Here is a 22,485-nt window from a genome sequence, read left to right as displayed (position 1 = left end):
AAAACTGACGAACCTTTTCATTCCGCGACTGTACAATGGGCGCTTAGGAGTGATATTGAGCAAAGCATCCTCTATCGAGGCACAGCGTTTTCAGGCACTTGCCACAAGTTGTTTTGACTCTGTTGGAGCACACAGTACATCTAAGCGGGTTAGGTAGTTTTTCCGGGTTGTGCCCATTATTTATTCTCTCTTCTCCATCAATTGTAGAGGAAGACTTTCTACTCTTATTGAGCTTTTTAAGGCTCAAATACGTGCGTGCTATATGTCTGCGGAATGCAAGCTGATCCATGCGACAGTCCGGGTTTGCTATGCAGTGCAGTCTCCATGCATTCGAAATGGTCATGTCCACCATATAAGTGAACAAGACCCACCACCACTTTTTTCCTTTCACCCCAATTCGGTAAAGTCCTATAGACTGATCCATCTGATCTACTCCACCCATTCCCTTATTGTAACTCTGGAATACGTGAGGTATGTTAACGTCTACTTTTTGTTTTTTCGTGGAACACCATCTTTTGACTTTCCCGAATGGTTCCAAAGTATCAAAATTTGTTCCAATCGTACACACATTATTGTCTTTCCATCTTACCAATAAAATTTCGTTTGTCTTATCGAATCTGTGGTCATGTTCAGCTCTAGGCTTTTTGCGCATATCTTTAGATGTAATCAAAGGGCACCGTTTCGTTCTGTTTTCACGTAAGGATCCAGTAGCTCTGTACCCAAGCCTCTTTAGGTCGACGAGTAGGTCGTAATTGGTAAAAAAGTTGTCAAAGTAGACTACATGTTCTTCAGGTTTTGTTGGCGCTTTACTCAATAAACCTTTCACAACACGAGAGCCAAGAGGATCGGTGGTAGCCTCTGAAGATTTTCCGCAATATACATCAAATGTGTAACAATAGCCATCGTAACTAGTCAACGCCCAATTACGATATCCATATCGTACAGGTTTACCCATTATAAATTGTTTCGCTGAATGATGTCCATAGTATTTAACCATAGATTCGTCAATCGATAAATCTTTATGTAGCATTCCAAATTGACAAAGTTTTCTTTGTAGAATATCACAAAGCGATCTCAATTTGAACATTTTATCGTTAGAGGTATTGGCCAAAGTGTTGTCTGCAAAATGCAGATTTCTTTTTATTTCCAAAAATCTGTTTCTTGACAGACACTCTGAAACTAATGTCACACCTAGATCATCATCTAAGCTCCAATATGACCTCTCACTAGGCAATTTATGGTAACCGGAAATTATAAGTATGCCTAGGAATTTTTGAAGTTCCTCCTTGGTAAAAGCTTTATCATGCCTATTGTTTTGCCCAGCATATATTGTGCTTTGAGTTGCGATAAGTTCCAGTACCTCGTCGTCAAAAAGACATTCGAAGACTTTTACAGGAGTCAGATCTTTTAGGATAGCTGAAACATTAGAACATCGTTCTTCAAAAGCTATATCTTCTGTGGAAGACCGAGAAACAGAGTATATTGGCACACACTTTCTCCAAGTTTGTAAATCTTGAACTCTTCTTCTCTTTGGCACATTTTGAGAGGAAGATGATGACGCAAATGCTATGAGGGGTTCATCGTCACCGCTGCTCCATTCATCTTCGAAGGTAGTACATCTGCGAGTAACAACTTCTACATTACCAGGAACATCTTGAGGTAATTCATTTTGATATAAGTTATCCTCGCCACCTTCCTCTTCATCAGTGACAACATCTGGATTAGGTGGCAACATAATAACGTCGTAAATAGCATCATCGTCACTATCCTGGCTAAGAATGTCGTGTATGGCTTCTTGTAAACCAAAATAGTTTTTTTCTTGTGTGTAAATACGTCTGTTAGCCATTTTATAATGCTAAAGGGATTCACTCTTGTCGCCTGAAAACCCAGAAAGAAGGATCAAGGTTATTATAAAAATATAAACAAGTCATAAAACAAATATTACGCGTAAAAAATATGAGCAAACAGCTTTATACTCTAACAAAATTATCTTTACCGTTTGGTCTTACATTATATGCCAAACGCCCATTGTACCAAACATTGTACAGCGGCACTTTGAGTGTTATAACTTGAAAAACTTTTTATGAAATTAACTTTTTTATGTATTTTATATTAGGTTATGATGTTATAGACTAAACAACAACACTTTTTGCCATTTTGTGTAACTTAAAATTAGTGTAAAAATAAAAAAGTACTCACCGAGAGATAGGATTAAAATCACTGACATGAAATTGCAAATTACCCACATATAATTTTACAATTACGTTCCGTTTCATGTATACACCTAATGCATAGAACTTTGATGACCAATTGTAATTATTGCCAGAGTAAAAAATCCTCATTAAGTAACTGTTATCGTAACTTAAAGTTGTGTACCATTTATTGTACGGCGGGCGGTAATGGGTTTAATCAACACAATTGTTTTGTCACCAAAATAGTTCATTTACGCTGCACAGTGGGAACTATTATTAGTGAGCAGGCTAAAGCGTTTTACTGAGTATTCTCACCTTTGCAAAAAGCTGTAATTGCTCGCCGACGTCAGTGTATTTAAAAACTCAGGTCTTTACTTGTGCAAAAGTTCACTGTTCTTAATACATTATTCATGTCTGATTTGCATGCCAAAGTGGTGACTTTGTAACACGCAATATTTAGCGAAATTACTACGTATGATGAACAAAGTAATTTAACGTAAAATTTTCATTAAGTACGATACTATGTAATTTCAAAGAAAATTGGAGAGATTTTGAGGAACAGTTGTCTAGAAATGAGTTAATAGGGAAAATATAACTTTACTCAATTATAATAAAATTTTATGAATTCAGGCTAAAACCCTAACATACCTAATATTTCGTTGCTAAATAGGAAAAACAATTAATGGAAATAAACCTAGTATTCCACTTTAGGTATATCATTTAATAACTCGATGATCTCATTGCTCCAAAGATCCAATTTTGTACAGGCTTTTAAGAAATAGCGTAAATCTGTCATTCTGTGTTAAATATTTTTCAGCATAAATGAATAACTTCTCCTCAAATCTACTATTTTGGTAGCAGCTGAAAACTCGGATTTGGATAAATGCTAAGGTTTTCTTTTATTTTCTCTGAAAATCCTGTGTGTAACTTATTACCAAATAAGTTTTTACAACTTTACAGTAAGTAAGTAGGTATCGTTATCATATTTTTGTAAGAGATACATCAAATTAGATTCATTTAAAAAAATATATATTTTACATTAAGCATTTTATGAAGCTGATCAATATTGTATCAATGCGAATACCTTTATGATAACCACTATAGTCAGATTGATATTAAGTGTACCTACAAATTTCCAAATTAATTAATCTGTGTCAGTTACCTGCTCCACTAAACACTGGCCTAGTTGTGTCGCCGACAATAGATTATAGTACAATATCTACATACCTTCATCCATTAGATTCCAGCCCATAATCTTGGGACATGTACCTATATCTCTATAGTAATTATAGTAGTTCCAAGATTTCAATCAGGAGCCGCATATCTTATGTCCCAGACCCAATATCTCAAGACTATTCATAGATGACAGCGTTAATTACCTCTTTATTCCAGGTGGATTCTGATTCATATAAGGTACGAGCTTTTGCCCGCGTGAAAATTACTTTGTCACAGATCGTCATAAATTATAGCCTATATGTTATTCTGGGTTATAAACAATAATACTGTAAAGTCATCAAAATCCGTTCAACAGTTTTTGCGTGAAAGAGTAACAAACATCCACACAAACTTTCGCATTTATAATATTAGTAGCACATCGGCCTATAAATCTGAATCGCAAAATAGGTCTTATTATAGCTATTTAAGCATCACAGTGTTCATAATGCTTGACATGACGTCTGGATATTGGTATTTGTGAGTAGTGATCTAATGTGAATTTCGTAGAAGTTATAAAATGCCTATATTATTTTCCTTGAAAGAATTCCGCACAAAGACAGACGATTCCCGAAAACAATTATTTGTAAGGACAAATTGACAGCTATAGCGCATCGTATAAGCCGAAAGTAATCCAGGCCAGCTGTCGCCGCGTCCAATAACGGTAGAGGCGGTAAATAGTGCGTAATAATTTACAAACCCGTAAAAGCCGCGGTTGCCGAACGGTAATAAATGCTCCCTTGCGGATTTAATTAATAAAGACATTATAGGAGCTGTTAAGACGCTTGCGATGCTACGAGTATTATTGGATTTTTGTGAAACGAAATTAAACTAACACTTCGTCTAATTAGTAACATGTTATGAAGATCTTTTCTGTACCTGCCTATTTAACCAAAACGAAATGTTTATTGATTGAAAAAATTTCGAACATTTCTTAAGACTTTCGTCTAATATTGCCTGCCAGAGATGATTTATCTCTAACTAGCACATAATTATTAACATTATAAAAAGGTAAAATTTTCCTTATAAAGCAAAAACTACTACTCTTTTTACTAATTTACTAACAACAATGCTGTAATAACACTCATTTAATAACATCGTCATGAAGTTCTTCCACTTCAGCAATCGACACAACTTCAATAAAACCTGTATCAAATCTGCTAAGGCTCGATACAGGGCGCGCTGAATTATGAATGTCCAATCTGACCGTTGTTGCCTCCAATTTATGCGCAATATTGCAAACGTATCGTCGAAATATGCGCTCCCTGATTCAGCAAATTGGGTGCGAATTGGAAATCAGAATTATCCACATGTATATTATATTATTATATGTAGGTATCCAGAGACGACAACACAAAGAAAACAAAGTGGCGTCTTATCTCGTTGTAATACATGCTATTTTGCAACAAAATTGTATAGTCTGATGTGCGACAGCACTATACTTCTGCACGCAGCTTACGCCCGTATTCAGAAACGATGCTTGAACTCAACAACCGAATTGAGAACCTCGTAGTTTTTGTTGAAGTCGGTTAAAAACTACTACGTGGACCGATGATCTGGTGAAAGTCGCGGGAAGTACTCCTTTGTCCAGCAGTGGACGTCATTAGGCTGAAACGAACGACGAACATTCATCATCAATTTTCCGATCCCTTATATCTTGGTTTACATGTACATTTGTACATTACATTATGATTCATTATTCAGATCCTACCGCGACAACCCGAAGGTTTGAGTGATGTTCAGGGCTCAGGCCCCGCTGCACGCATGAAGGGTTTCAAAATGGGACACCCTAATAGGGTTATTTACCCTTTAATAGTTAATATAGTATAGTTTTATACGGTTTTAGAAACAGACAGAAAATGTAAAAAATATGAGAGCAAAATATAGGCAGCGGTTCAAAACAGTTTCCCGAGAGACAACAAACATTTTACAGTATATTGGAGTCAGTTAAAAAAGGACTTTATTAAAAAAGATACGAAAGCCACATATTCTGTAGAACAAGGACATGCATGAAATAGAGACAAGTACAATAATTTACTTTATTCATGACGTTATCCAGCAAAAATTTAAAAACTTTTAGTTTTTCTATTTGATGTGCCTTTGTTCTACCGATGGTAAGAATGAGAGACAGTAAGAGAAGAAATCATCATCACCATCATCATTTCAGCCATAATAGGATATCAACTACTGAATATAGGCCTCACCCAATGACTTCCATAACGACTAGTTAGTAGCGACCTGCATCCAGCGCCTTCCCGGTCCACCTTGCGGGTGAACATCCTACGTAAGAGAAGTAAACATTTTAGGAAACTTTTAACCATTAACGTGTTTCCACTCACATATAGAGCCTATTTAGCGCTCCTGCACACGACGCCGCTACCGCGACGCCGGCGCCGTCGCCGCGCGTTTGCACTGTTTATACGCGCCGCGTGAACACCGCTGCCGTGCCGCCGCCGCGCCGCGGGCGAAATTATGCTTTGATGGCGCGGTGGCGGTTTTACTCGGTGCATATGAAAAGTGCAAAGGTGCGGCGACGGCGCGGCGGTAAATCTATTCCGTAACAATACCTAAGCCATGATCGCAGGCTAGCTGCAGCAGAGCTTGAAAACTATAAACCCTTACAAATTGCAGGAGGCCTGAGTCCTGACCTATATCAGCTTAATTAGTTCCGAGAGGAAAATGAAACTCGCTTGAAAGTGGATCGCCGCTGATTGCGCGCTCTTTTTGTTGGTAAGCCGATTGGAGCGGCTTCGGATCGACTGGAAGAAATATTTCCAGGTTCATTTTAACTTTTACCGTGATCTGTCGATAGTTTCGTATTTTATTTTAGCTTTTATTTAGTTTCATCTGTCCCGGTATCATTATAATTCAAATGTTTTCCTCTAAAGCTTAATATGTTAAACTTGTGTATTTCTTGAAATGAGGACAAATGTAAGTGAATTAATTAACAAAAACATTTTATTTTATTTTACTGAATTCTTGTTATTTATAACACGTTTGTTAATCCTTATAAGCATATCACGTGAGCCCGACAAATCGAAATGTATAGACACATAGTATCATAATAATTGTGCAATTTAGATCTAGATCCGACTAGTATTTACAAGGAGTGTTTTTTTTTTTTTTTATTAATTTATTTAATAGACAACCAACAAGACATACACTATAAGACAATCAATATTTACATCGTATTTAAACTTAATCTAAGTGCTATTATTATTATTAATTTATATTCTAATATTTCCTAATACGAGTAATTTCAAACACACTCATATAAAATTACATCCGATGAGTACGTAGACGCGTCGTCCTTTTTACAAAGATAAAACACCACGATCACATGTAGGTACCTACGTGATTCTGAATACAGTGTGAGTCACGTTAAAGTGTACATATGAAAATACACTCGGCATCAAATAAATCGCACCTCCCGCAACAAGCACTTCTCAAACGTATGCATCCCCGCTTCCCAGCAACATTGGTTCCATTTGAAAGCCTAGTTCTAAACTTCATTTCATTAAAGGAAAGGTTTTTACCCCAAAAATGTGTTTTTAGAAGGATCCAGAGTCACTTTTTCAAAAAATAGGTAGTTACGCTTGAGCCAACTTTTATGCCTATAAAACTGTTAAATTGGGATTAATCGCTATCTATCTGTTAAAAAGGATACGTAAGATCATTATTTGGTTTTATAACCACAAAAATTGGTCTAATTGTTCCCAGAGGGGAGCCCCAAGTGAGGCCTTTTTTCAAGTCACATTTATGGTACCTGTTAAGTGTTTATAAAAAAATTAAATGTGTTTTTCTTTAAGTTTATTTATTGGGCTTTCAAATAACACCAATACTGTTGGGGCACCATGATTGTGTCAGAAGAAAATCTTTAAAGTTCGCGTCGCGGAAGGTGCGATTTATTTGATGTTGAGTATAGATGAAACTAGACCTATTTTTATCGACAAAAAAGAGGTCAAATTTTTTTTGAGATTTTTTTTTAATTTACTATAGAATTTTTTTTCTTCCAATTACTTATTTTAAAGAAAACGTAATAACTTTTAAACTAAGAGGTATATCCTGATAAAATAAAAACAGTAATAATGCTAAATAACAGACGATACTAAATAAATACATAAAATACTCAGAAAATGCCAACAAATAATAAAAAATGATTCTTTTTGAAAAAAATCTGCTTAAAAATTCGTGTTTTTATGGTTATTTGATAAATTTCTCCAAAAAATGCCCCTATAACAGGTGTTTTTTATGACTTTTTATTATTTTCTATCGTATTACCTTTGTAAAACCAAAAATCGCATGTCTCTATCCCTATCACAACATTTGCTATGATCGTTCGAACAAAGGCCTGCCACCACATTATTCTCCGCTACAGGTAGGGACAATTTTAATTTTAACTAAAATGCTTATTTTACTTCGAAATCTTTTGTTTTTATTTGAAATCTGACTTATCTTTATCAAATTTACAAATGTAGAGCCACTTTCAGTTTCGTTGTTAACGAAGCGTTGAATGGCGCGCCCGGAGAGGCTTAGTTCGAACGATCATAGCAAATGTTGTGATAGGGATAGAGACATGCGATTTTTGGTTTTACAAAGGTAATACGATAGAAAATAATAAAAAGTCATAAAAAACACCTGTTATAGGGGCATTTTTTGGAGAAATTTATCAAATAACCAAAAAAACACGAATTTTTAAGCAGATTTTTTTCAAAAAGTATCATTTTTTATTATTTGTTGGCATTTTCTGAGTATTTTATGTATTTATTTAGTATCGTCTGTTATTTAGCATTATTACTGTTTTTATTTTATCAGGATATACCTCTTAGTTTAAAAGTTATTACGATTTCTTTAAAATAAGTAATTGGAAGAAAAAAAAATCTATAATAAATTAAAAAAAAATCTCAAAAAAATTTTGACCTATTTTTTGTCGATAAAAATAGGTCTAGTTTCACCTATTTTCATATGTACACTTTAACGTGACTCACACTGTATATGCAGATACTTGTAGGGACAGAGGGGTTACTCAGAACAACGTTGACCTAACTTTCAAATGGTGCCATCCCTCTCACGCAAAGTGAGATGCCAGCATAAGCGACAGTGACAGATAGACCCGAAACTACGTAAACAGCGTTTGGGAATAGTCTTGCAGGTAGGATGGAGTGCCCTCACGAGGACCTCTCGACCTCCGTATTGGGGTCAGGCGTAATTAATTATGAGCTGTCATTATATGTCATTACTTCTCATTCGGAGCGTCGAAAGTTATGACTGCAGGAATTTCATACTTTTAATGTTAATCAAATTACGTAGGTACTTACAAAGGTGAAGTCGACTAATTAATTTGTGACTTAAAGGTTATAAAAATTTAGGGATATCTTTAATGTTAAACTCGTACTATATGAGTAGTTACCGGCTTATAGGTAGATTTATTTAGGTAAGCAATAGCTGGCAACCTTAGAATAATACACAATTTATGTGTAATATCTTTCAAACTAAAAAGATATGGCTATCGAATCTCAAACGTTCTAGGCTTACATTTTAGGAAAAAGCTGAATACTTCAAAGATTCATCATGAGTTGAATTAAATGATTTTTAAGTAGTTAGTAAAAGCACAGAATAATAATAAGTACTACGTACCTACAGAAGTTTTTCTTCACGAAGGTATTCAAAAAAATGTATGCTCAATGTCATCAACAATATGGTGTAATTTAGCTTGTCTTAAGAGTCGAGCACCGTTTTGTTGACATACGTCAGTGATCGGTACTGTCTTGATGCCATAGGGCTGACTGCTACAAGAAGCTACTGTGTCGCCATCTAGCGCACCACACTTGTATTCACTGCTCTTCGCGGCAACGCGCAGCTACATGCGGCCGCCAGTTATATAGTGTAAGAGCTAGCACCTAAATATTTTATAACACACATAACTGTGACAATTTATTTCACGTGGGCGAAGCCAAAAAGCTAGTAAGAAATAAAAATTCAATTCAGTAGGTATTTCAAACCAAATTTTATTACATAAACAAACATTATACTAATTTCATTATGGGCCCTTAGTATGTGAAAACTGCAATTGACGATATTTCGCACTGTTTTCAATATTATGTATTACAGAACGTAATGTGTGATGGGATGACATTTTCGACTACACGATTAGAAAAAAAATTTCTCGAAAAAAAAACATTTACCTCTGGATTTTTTTATAAAAGTTTCATATGACCGTGTTTTACAATAAAATTCCTATAAAATCACAAAGGTATCATGTTTGCCTCTTTGATTTCCTGGCTGTTTTAGATTTCAAAAACCTAAATATATTAATTTATTAACTTTCTGATAAAAATGTGAATGGCTCTTACGATGTCCCCCCCTTAAATCAAAATGTCTTTATTTGGTCTATATGCCCATCATCACTACGTAATAATTATAAAAAAAAGTCGCTTTCCTGTCTGTCTGTCCCTATGTATGCTTAGATCTTTAAAACTATGTAACAGATTTTGATACGGTATTTAGGGTTCCGTAGCCAAATGGCAAAAACGGAACCCTTATAGATTCGTCATATAGTCTGTCTGTCCGTCCGTATGAAACAGCCATTTTTTTCCGAAACTATAAGAAAAATACTGATGAAACTTGGTATGTAGATGTATTCTGTGAACAGCATTAAGATTTTCACACAAATCAATATAGAAAAAAGCAATACATTTTGGTTTTCATTAAACCCATACGTGTGGGGTATCTATGGATAGGTCTTTAAAAATGATATTAAGGTTTCTAACATCATTTTATATGTATGTATGTTATAGTCAAACCTCGAAGTTCCGGCACTCCTAAGTTTGACAAGTCAATCCTCAGGTCTGACTAGAAGTCTTAGTCAAAGCCCAAACATTTCGGCCTTTGACTAAAGAATGTTAGTCAAACCTAGGAGTAACTAATTTGGTCAGGCAAAGGTCGAAACTCAATTTAATGAAATCGGGGTTTGACTAGTCAAACCTCAAATTAAGACTTAAAATAAACTATACTTCATTCTGATCTCAAACTTATTGCATAGGCGTTACGGTCGGTTTTCACGCGCACGCACAGCATCTCTTTAGGTGATGGTACGAGTAACTAAACTTATTTCCTGAGGTTGTTTGTCAGTGTTTCTAGATTGATCTTGAAATTACTAATTTTTAGGTTTCTGTTACCTTAAATTAAAGGATAAAGAGTTAAAACGGGACCCTATTACTATGATTTCGCTAAAGGTTGTCTGTCACCAGACTCGTATCTCATGAATCATTCTCAAAATATTTAGTTTTTTATTCAGTTTAAAAATAAATAATTCAATAAAATACTATGTTTATTTAAGGGGGGCTCCCATACAGCAAACGTGACTTGTTGCAGTTTTCTACTCGATATTAAAACGTAATCAGGTGAACCCTTGAAATTTTCACATAATATTTAGTTGCATATCTATTTTTAAAATAAATCATAAAATTAAAATAAAATAAAATATTTAAGGACATAAAAAAAAACTCCCAACTCCCATACAACAACAGAGTCTCACGGAACCCTTCGTGAGCGAATCCGACTCGCACTTGGCCGGTTTTCTATTTGCCGTCGACTTTTGACCGAGTCTGCTAGTCGTTTCTAGGATTGACTAGGCAAAGCCCGAAACAGATTATTTTAGTTTCGACGTTTGACTGAACAGTTTAGGCACTTCTAGGTTTGACTTAGTCAAAGGCCGAAATAAGAATTCACTTCGGGGTTTGCCTGATAGCCTTGGTCAAACCTAGGATAGACCTGTCATTCCGCGAAGAGATTGCATATCGACCTTTGACCATGACATGTACATACATTGTACATCATGAAAACTTCCAACGAAAATTGGTTTGTACGAGATCTTGTAAGCAGATTTTTTAAAATATTTTTGAAAAATATTTAAAGTTGCTACTTATTTCCTCATGTACGCGTAGAGGTATTAAATTGAAATTCATATTAAATACTCAGGTCTATAGTACCTTTAAGCTGTAACAAAATCAAAGTTATATACCAACTGGCTTGTACGGAACCCTAGCGAGTCCGACTCGCACTTGGCCGGTTTTTTTTTTAAATAGAGTGATTCAAGAGGAAGGTATAATAAATAATACATTGTACATTGTGGAGCAGTGGCGGGTCACTAGTACTATGATAAATCTAACTTCATAAATTGATTCTTTGATTCGCGACCTACGCCAATTTAATACAGACCGTATTAAAGAGGCGATTGAGCGAAACAAGGGCTCTAAAGTGTTCGCAAGAGATCTGTCTGTTGGCCAAAGTCAACTGACCAAGCTGAAGACAGAGGATGGCAGAGCCATTTCGTCGGGGCCGGAGATATTGGAAGAGGTCGAGAAGTTCTACGGACAATTATACACGAGTGTACGTGCACCTGTCACAAATCTAGCCGAAGACCCAAGAGCTAGACTGACCCGACACTATACCGAAGATATCCCGGACGTCAGTCTGTACGAGATTAGAATGGCTCTCAAACAGCTGAAGAACAACAAGGCACCGGGTGATGATGGAATCACGGCTGAGCTTTTGAAGGCAGGCGGAACGCCGGTACTGAGGGCTCTTCAGAAGCTGTTCAATTCCGTCATCCTCGAAGGAAAAACGCCTACGACATGGCACAGAAGTGTGGTGGTACTCTTCTTCAAAAAAGGTGACAAAACCTTATTGAAGAATTATAGACCCATCTCACTTCTGAGCCATGTCTACAAGCTGTTTTCAAGAGTCATTACGAATCGTCTCGCTCGCAGGCTCGACGACTTCCAGCCTCCCGAACAAGCCGGTTTCCGAAAAGGCTTTAGTACCATAGACCACATACACACGCTAAGGCAGATTATACAGAAGACCGAGGAGTATAATCAACCACTTTGCCTGGCGTTTGTGGATTATGAGAAAGCCTTCGATTCGGTCGAGACCTGGGCAGTGCTACAGTCTCTCCAAAGGTGCCAAATTGACTATCGATATATCGAAGTGTTGAGGGGTTTGTACAAAAACGCCACAATGTCGGTCCGCCTCCAGGATCGGGATTCGAAACCTATCCAGTTGCAGCGAGGGGTAAGACAGGGAGACGTCATATCTCCAAAACTGTTTACCACCGCCCTGGAAGATGTCTTCAAGCTTCTGGACTGGAACGGATTTGGCATAAATATCAACGGCGAGTACATCACCCACCTTCGATTCGCGGACGATATCGTAGTTATGGCTGAGACCTTGGAGGATCTAGGCACAATGCTCGATGGCCTCAGTAGAGCCTCTCAACAAGTGGGCCTCAGAATGAACATGGACAAGACAAAAATCATGTCTAATGTCCGTGTTGCACCCACTCCTCTGAAGGTTGGAGACTCTACACTCGAAGTTGTCGACAATTATGTATACCTGGGACAAACAGTCCAGTTAGGTAGGTCCAACTTCGAGAAAGAGGTCAATCGTCGAATCCAACTCGGATGGGCAGCGTTCGGGAAGCTTCGCCATATACTCATGTCCGAAATACCGCAGTGTCTCAAGACGAAAGTCTTCGAGCAGTGTGTGTTGCCAGTGTTGACATATGGATCCGAAACGTGGTCGCTTACTATGGGCCTCATAAGAAGGCTCAAGGTCACCCAAAGGGCGATGGAGCGGGCTATGCTCGGAGTTTCCCTGCGTGATCGAATCAGAAATGAGGAGATCCGTAGGAGAACCAAAGTAACCGACATAGCTCGCAGAATTGCTAAAATCAAGTGGCAGTGGGCGGGGCACATAGCTCGTAGAGACGATGGCCGTTGGGGCAGGAAAGTTCTCGAGTGGCGACCACGGGCTGGAAAACGTAGCGTGGGCAGGCCTCCTACTAGGTGGACCGACGATCTGGTAAAGGTCGCGGGAAGAGCCTGGATGCGGGCAGCGCAGGACCGTTCATTGTGGAAAACCTTGGGGGAGGCCTTTGTCCAGCAGTGGACGTCATTTGGCTGAAACGAACGAACGAACGAAATTGATTCTTATAAAATCTCAAAAAATGCTCATAAGGAGCCTTTAAAATGTCTCATTATTTTTTTGCCCTATCAGTGCTTTGTGAGACAAACATATTTTGGCAAGTGCTGAGAAGAAACGAAATAATCAGTCACGACTACGCTTCTTTGTCACTTTGTTTACCCAAAATTATGCAAGCATCTATAATAAAAATTATAGATGCCTAATTTTTAGATATTTTTTTATTTCTTTTTTAGAATCTTTAAAACATCTGTTATTGAATTTTATTGTTGCGTATATGCGTAGCCTGGTAAACAATTTTAACAAATATTCTACCGGAAAACAAGAGCACGGAGTTTGTGGAGGTAAGGTTTTAAATAAATTATATATTTGTCTTCCTGGATTAAATTGAAGGAATTTTTCAAAGTTATGTGTAAAACTTGCTTCTAAACTCCGTATATATTCTATGAATTCTCTGGGAAGCATTTTCAAACTGGCTATTAGACTTGCACACGTCCGTCCGTTTTTTGTAGGATTAATATAATTAAGTAACATTTATTTTTTGCATTCGGCTCTTGGTCTAACCCATACGAAACACGAACAACTAATGAACTAACAATGAACAAAGTTGATAAATTAGTAATAATTGTAAATAATGAATTTGTTTTACGAGCTGTCCCGGCGTACTTCGTACCGCAAATTAATATAAAGTTGTTTAAGTGATTTATAAAATCGCAATATTAATTTTTGAAAGTAGGGTCATTGTGCTGGTTTTCTATCTAACTTCGGTTTTCGTCCATTTCACTGAGCTGCCATAAACACATGCGTAAAATTTGAATACAAAGTATTGTATTCACACAAGGCAGTAGCCATCCCGCGCTAGTTTTGTTGCAATCTATAATGCCTAAGCAACAGTTCTACCTAAATGAAAATGTAATTTAAAAAGTAGTGAGTTCCAAAAAATTACGTAAATGCGCGGCCATACACCGGTCACCGGTACATTGCAGAAATCATCGCGCTAGAAAAAAAACGTGCTGACAGGAAAAGTTTTTGGCACGTATGTCTAATTGATAGCATTATAAACACAATTTTAAGTGTTTATTAAACTTCTTCATACAAAATTAAATCTTAGATGACTAAGGGTCATTTTTTTAAAGCATAGCTCAGATAGCAGGCAAATCAACTCGGAAAGGGATCAACAACGTATCGCCTTTTGTGACATGGAGGTAATAGTGGAGAGGAAATATAGATCTATACAAAAATTCGACAAATTAATGACAAACAGCTGTTTATCTCTTTCTAACTTACCCCTGGTGATGTATAAAAAAAAGAAATAGAAAATGTTTGGTCAGTACTCATTCTGGCAACATTTTCATGTGATGTCACTAACTACCTGACTTGTGCCGAGTAGGTACCTACATACAAGATTTAAGAAAACAACATATTTATAGGCAATCAGCTGACAACTACACGCACACATACACACACAAATACCTGTCAGCTGATTGCCTATATTGCGGCCATGTTGTTTTCTTAAATCGTGTATGTATTTATAATGCGTGTAAGTGTGTGCGTAATGTACCTACCGAGTACGTTTATTTTAAAGTTACGCCAAGTCCATGAGACATTGATATACGTCAGTGTTTTGCGAGCTGTCATTGCCCTTCGCGCGCTGTCATCGGCGAGGCAAGGCGTTTACGTTACGGTGCGGATTGTGTGTGCGTTGCAGTATGGACTTTAGTTGACTGCCTTTATGAGCACTCGAACGACATAAAATAATATGATACATTTATGTAAGGGTATTTTAAGATCACAAAGTTGGCAACTCCGATAGTTGGACGAAAACCAGCGCAAAGACCCTATCCTGTTTGACACCTATAATAATTGACAATAGCTGGCTCGGCGAACTTCGGCAAACTAATGTGTGACGTGAAGTGCCAAATCGCGGAAAATGTCGGAAGAAATACATGAATTTGCATGAATTATCATGAATAATAATAACCACTTATTTACCTCTCAGTGTCTTCAGGCAACTTAAAAAAAGTACATTGTGTGTTTTTATTATTATTTAGGCAGTTAAATACTGCACAGTATTTTTTACACAGTATTTTTTTATTTTTTTCCATAATACAAGAGTACGCGTGCGTGTGTCAATGCTCGCTCGTATCTCGTATGTGACGCCTTGTCGAATCGCCTCCTGTAGGTGGGCTATCGTGCGTGTTTTGTTTTCGATGTGAACTCGCGGAGATGAACAGGCCTGGTAAAAGTTACTAATAGTTAAATCATTCACTTTTCTTTACCTTTAGCCAAGTAGGTAGGTACTATTTAATACAAAAGAAGTATAATATCCTGACGAGCACAATGGCACTATTGCAAAAGTATTCCTAAAGAAAAATATTCCCTCAATGTTTTATTAAAAATAGCGAGAGCGTGACTCAGATAGGACACAGTCTACGTTTGGAGCTTGGAGCTATGCGCCAGTCTCAGTGCCCTCGAGTGCACTAGAGGTATACTCCAATGTAGGGTTATTCGATACCACTTCTGACACTTTGCTCGGCTAAGCCGGCCTTTAATATTGTTCTAAAGTATATCTCAGCTAAAGAAATTATTGGCTTAGTTTTTTACTAGAGTTTAAATACTATTTAATTTTTAGACTCTTCATCTCATTTTGGGCGTCTGAAAGCGGATTTTCAAAGCCTGTTTGCAGAAAATCAATGACTTTATGACTCATCAAATTAAACCGGCAGTTACAGATAATCTTAAAACTGGTCCACTGGAAATTTTATGATATTTCTGTAGTCTTGCAAAGTAATACTACTTATACCTATTATTGTTACGAAAAGTATAACTAGGCTAGTAAGGTAATAAATAAGAATCCCCGCAAAAAAGACCCAATATTTTAATTTAGCTTACAAACTTTATTACCCTTTGTTTTTATATTTCACTTTCACAGGTCTAAGTTAAACGAGTATATTTGCGACAGCTTTATTTGTGATAAGTGAGATATCAGTGTTCCAAACTTTGATCAATTAAACTGCCATTTGCCTGACAATTAATCGTTCCATTAATTGGAGTAAAAGGCAATCGCGGGATGGAGGCGTACTTGAAAATAATAGCTCTTCCATTGAATTGATTTTATGGCACTTAAGTGATATATTACTCCGAGCTAGCGTCGCCAAGAATATCTCAAAGAGGGATGAATTAAATTGCCTTAACATTTTATATTTCTATGGTGTATCAGCGACTAAAGAATGGCGCATTTATTCATTGCTGTTCATTTAATGGCAATATTTCGATTTACTAATTTGTTAGTTAGCAAGCTTTTTGAAGAAAAACAATTGCGAAACGAAAAAGAACAATAATTGAAAAAATCGTTGGTTGCGCCTGGCGTCTTCGTTTTGCAATTGGTTTTTTTGCAATTTTTAGGGTTCCGTACCTCAAAAGGAAAAAACGGAACCCTTATAGGATCACTTTGTTGTCCGTCTGTCCGTCCGTCCGTCCGTCCGTCCGTCTGTCAAGACCCTTTATCTCAAGAACGCGTGAACGTATCAAGCTGAAATTCACATGAAATACTCAGGTCTATTGTCCCTTTAAGATGTGAAAATATCAAACTTCTAAGTCAAGCCAATCAAAAGATACAGCCGATTATGTCGATATTTTCAACAAATTTTCGACACTCGCAAAGGAATCAAAACCTACAGGATACTTCCCGTAAACTCAGAATCTTGAAATTTGGCATAAAGCATTGTCATATAATGCAAATATAGGAAAAATTGCGAAAATTACATTTTTTTAGTTATATAATATAATAAAAATATTTTAATAAAATGAAACTTACTACCTTATTTCTCACGAACGAATAAAGGTATCAAATTGAAATTTATACCAAATACCTAGATCTATTGTCCCTTTAAGAAGTAAAAAAATCAAACTTCTAAGTTAACGCGATCAAAAGATACAGCAGTTTATACCGACACCTTAGACGAATTTCCGTCACACGCTAGGGAATCAAAACCTACAAGGTACTTCCTGTGAACTCAGAATCTTGAAATTCGGCACGAAGCAACGTTATATAGTACAGATAAAGGAAAAATTGCGAAAATGATAAATTTGAAGTTATATAAAATTTAAAATATTATTTTTGCTTAGGTACATGACATAAAATATTTTTTTAATAATTATAAACTTACTACCTACCCTTTTTCACATGAACGCGTAGAGATATTAAAGTTGAAATTTATATCAAACACTTCTTAAATCTAATTGCCTCTAAACTGGGAGAAATTCTAAATCAACGCAAAAATTCAAAACGCTGAGGTAGGTACCTACCTATAATGCAAATATAGGAAAAATAAATAAATAAAAAATAATCATACCGCATATTTTGAAATTCGCCACTACTCGCAACGGAATCAAGTAAGTAATTTGATTTAATACGTCATAAATTGTAAACCGCTACGTTTGTACGGCGGAACCCTCGGTGTGCGAGCCCGACTCGCACTTGGCCGGTTTTTTGGAATTAAATAGCTGATTGGTGCGAAGTCTGCTTATTCTAGCTAATCTTAGAAATAAGTCGACGGTTCTAAGTGCAGATGTTTTAAATAACATTAAAAGTAGGTAATGCTTAATTCAATGGTAAGAAATGTACTCGTAAGTATACGTTATGTATGGTGCTATATCAGTAGATCCGTCGGATATTGAAGCAGATAACTTGGATCGCGACCACAGCGGCGACCAATCACCGGTCAGTAACCAAATCACATTTAAACGGTATCAGACATCGAGATTAGTCTTGTGGTTCTAATTTCCGCTGATAAAATGACGTCACTTTGAAATGCTAGTAAACGATTTTAATTAAGTACATGCTAAAAAATTAGCTCTATCACGACGTCTGAGCTGAAGTGGATTTTTTTATAGTTTTTTCTTGGAACGAATCCCGTTAAAACTTTAAAGAATAAAGTTACCTTGACAAAGTCCAAGCCGAAGAGTTCACTAACACACCGCCGATCACCGACTCCGACCGATCAAGAGAGATTCCCGGAATACATGTCTTCAAAATGTATCACATACACATGTTAGGTACTTATTCTAGCACAACACTAATACATCCGTAATTAGCAGAGCATTACAGCACTTCACAGCAGAGTAATAATATCAGTAAGTTTATTTATGACGTCACTAGCCCACCATTAGAAATCGAGATAACTAACCTACCTTCATTTTTCATCCCAGTACCTATTTAGATTTACCCATTTAATATTAAAATTAAATGCTGGATTATTTTTCTAAAATTAAAGTAGCCTAAGTTATTTTTAATATTAGCCATCTGCTAATGAAAATTTCATCTGAATTGATCCAGTCAATATCTCAAGGCGAGATTGGAGCCTACAAAGGCGCACTAAGCTCTATTTAAGTTCACCTCCTGATCGGTGCCATAAACACCTGCCTTTAATTAAGTAGGTATTGCAACTTTTTCTCAGAAGAACTCCGTGATTGCAAAAGAAAGTGATGGTCACGTCGGAAAGAAAGGTTTTAATATTCATAAAACAAGTACTTTATATTCAAAAATGAAATTAGTATGCCACTCAAATCGTGATGGAAGGCATTTTTCATGAGATATTAATTAAAAACGTGTCCGAGCCCCTACCGGCTGCGTAAAGTACGCAGTAATTTTTGTCGGCCCTCTGCTTCCTCATTTTTGGCATACCTGCCAGAGGTGTCCTTAGATCCCAGCGCATATTTTACTCTTCATAATTAAGCTGAATACGTTTTTATTTTTCGGGTTAAACCTGCCAACAAGCTTTGATAAAATTCAACCAAAAAAGAAATTGGCAAAGAACTGACTCATTACGTAAAGTGCTTCTTTGTTGATATTCGCCTTGAAATTAATTCAAGAACAATTGCTCTGGTCATAAATTCCATGAAAATACAAAAAAGTTTTTTCCAATATACTTCTAACCAATAATATTAATGGAGCAACTGATTGAATTTTTCATATTCCCTTAACGTCGTAGGACGCAGTATAATTACCGTTACAAATGATTTATTAACTGAGTGCAAACAGCTCGCTATTAAAGTACCTTTAGGACGTAATAATACTCCGCTTGATTGATGATGAGCGTGAGTCTCACAATATTCCCATTTTAATCGCTGAACAACCATATTTCATGTCGGGCAACGAAAATACGAGGACCGATGGTCGTGTATAACCCTTCAATATACCCTAATATACGAGTACAATGTGCATTGAAATAACGCAAATATTCAAACAACTGAATACCTATCACCTAAATAATACAAGTACATAAAAATTACCTAACTAATGTTTATACACATATGTAATTAAGTATAATTTTTGTAAGGCATTTCATACCTTTGATCTGAAATTCAAATGTTGTTACATTATTTTTTTAATTTATGTAAGTAAGTAAGTTATAATATATTCTACTCTCAATTCAAAAGTCAATGGATTTAACAGCAAAACTTTTAACTCAAGCAAAGTACTACATAGCATCTCAGTAAACTGAACGCCATTGTAAATCAGTAACTAAAAGTTAATAACTAAAGTTTAAGTCCGCCCACCTACCGTTACCGTTATCCTGTAAAATAGAGGCTAACGTCAAAGTTTGAGATTCACTTGTGCTATTTTCAACTCAAAGAGATAAATGAGTGTTTGGGGACTCAATTTTTAATCTATTCATGACGTGAATTTTATGATATTGGTAATACCAATTTAAAAGCCATAAACTTAGCTGTTATTTGTATTTCAACCTCTTGCAATAAAGAAGTTTTATGAATATCAAAAAGAACTGAAAAAGATACATATGAATGGTTCTAATAAGTATTTTTTTCAGTTCTTTTTGATAACTCATTCAAAATCATTCACTCATAATAGATTCTGCATCGCGATTGGTGTATATTGAAATGAAGCTGTACTTGGAATTAAATCGTGTTACAGCATAAATATTGCTGCTAACTGACTTTACTAAATATTCGCAATAACTTGGAGTTACTTCCAATTTCTTTTACAAAGTTCCCATGAAATATACAGCTGAAAAGCAAATTCAGAACTAGAAAAGACTTTCGGAATTTTAATCCACTTTACCAAATCATGCTTACAAAAATGCCTACGTGCGCACTCTTTTCAATTACCTACCCTTTGGCTCGAGCGTATAAATCGTCATCCTTCGCTCGGGCACCCAAAGAAAGCGAATTTCATTTCGATTTACTCGAGAAAGCATAGTCTAGGGAACGATGTTCACTTTTCAATCTTCATAGACTTTTTTATGAATTTGGTCTTTGATATTGTGTTTTCATTATAAATACTTGAAATGAACAGTTAAAAAGTGTTTCTAAACTAATATTAGTAACCATGGATTTTCAGCCCAAAGAATAGTTACATAATTTTAGTCAATATCTCAGCGCTTGCAAGAATAAAATAACATTTACAAATACTTACCTACTAGCCACATCACAATACTAAGGCTGAGTTGCACCACCTAACTTTAACGGTAACTATGACGATAACCGGTGCTTTTTGTATGGAGTTTGAACGTTTGTCAAAGTTAAAGTAAGATGGTGCAACCCAGCCCTAGTAAATAATAATAACAGATAAGTGAATTGTTAACAAAAATAAGGTAAGAAGAGTTTACGGAAAAGCAATACGTATGTACGGTCCCATTTTCTTTTGAATCCCCTCACAACTTCTGATATTACGTGATTGCCTATCTCCTGGAGCTAGAAGGCCGGATGCCGTCGCACCAGTGAGCCGGTTCTAAACGGAATTACTGTGTCGGGGCTTTTATAAATATTACACAATTTCTGACAGAGAAAAATGGGCTCCTACTACGTATGAAAACGTAAAGAATTACCTCTTTGAGTAATAGGGCCGCTTATGAGTTTGCTTGCGAATAAATGTAATTTAAGGTGTGAGTGTATCCAAGCAGCAGGCAGTGTGTTTTTATTAGACCTTAACAAGGGTAGATTGACATAAATTTACCTATTATATTTATGTTTTATGGGCTAATAATTGATAAAAATCTATAAATCTATAACCTAAAACTAATCAATCTACGTAATTAATTTATCTACCAATACCTAAGTTACCTAAGTCAATTTTGCCTTGCTTTAGTCAAGATGATTACGTCATTCATAAAGGGCCTTAGAATATTTTTATGACTTCTGTCCCTACTTGATATGACATGCAATATAGCCACGGATGACTACAACTTGTACGTGATTTGTATTCTGATGCTAAGCTTTATCGAAAATCCAATCCAATACTTTTGCTAAGTAGAGACTAGGGACATAGCCCATAGTGGCATGATATCTTTATTCTTTGAGAGTTTACCACGTATTTGGTATTAGGGTTTTATTGTTGTTGTAATTATGGATATAGGAAGGGATAGGTGTTCAAGTAAAACAATGTGGAATAACGTCGTATTATTTATTTTGTCTGTGTTCCAGCCGCCCGGTACAGATACGAGCGGCCATTACTGTTACGTTAAGTACACGTATGTAGTAACGCTACTTTACCAAATTTCGAAATACTGATATTACCTTGGGCCCGGTGCCCAGCAACGCAAACGTACAGCGGCAGAAACTCTGAGAGGCAAACACTCGCTCACCAATCATATCTAACATTAACACATTAACTACACCTCATAAATTCTATAGTCTTTACAAATTAACAAATTCCATATAATCCATCCTACATTGCTAAACCGTCAACGGTTGTGCGTCGACACAAAACGACGAATCCAGAATTCAAATAAATAGGACTCAGGTCGGCCGATCACATCACAAAGGAGAATTAGATTTCTTAAATATTCTACTACACATAATATTTACATAAATTTTCATTGTCAATTAGGCTAGACATAATATGAAGATCATAAATAACAGCGTTAATGGATTTCATAATATTGTTACTGAAAGTAATGTACAGCCCATTAGCCTTACTTGATATCTAATGAAATAAGAATGGATATTGTTTTCATAATTTAAACTTTAACATTAAAAAGTTACAAGTCTAATTTTATTAGACATCAAGTTTCATAATAGATTACATTATCTCATAGACTGTAATCCCTTTATTTTTACAAACCGTTCCATTAAT

At 36.1% G+C, this 22,485-nt stretch overlaps 1 protein-coding gene across 1 annotated transcript in view; it reads right to left on the bottom strand.

Annotated features, from left to right (window-relative positions):
- The window catches only part of LOC135071202 (uncharacterized), a 135,398-nt gene that overhangs the window by 16,214 nt on the left and 96,699 nt on the right, over window positions 1-22,485 (bottom strand). The gene's annotated exons all lie outside the window — the stretch shown is intronic.

This window comes from Ostrinia nubilalis, chromosome 4 (assembly GCF_963855985.1).
Source record: "Ostrinia nubilalis chromosome 4, ilOstNubi1.1, whole genome shotgun sequence".
In the NCBI taxonomy this organism is placed as follows: domain Eukaryota; kingdom Metazoa; phylum Arthropoda; class Insecta; order Lepidoptera; family Crambidae; genus Ostrinia; species Ostrinia nubilalis.
Note: the sequence above shows the minus strand (reverse complement) of the source record. Positions and strands in the feature narration are given on the sequence as shown.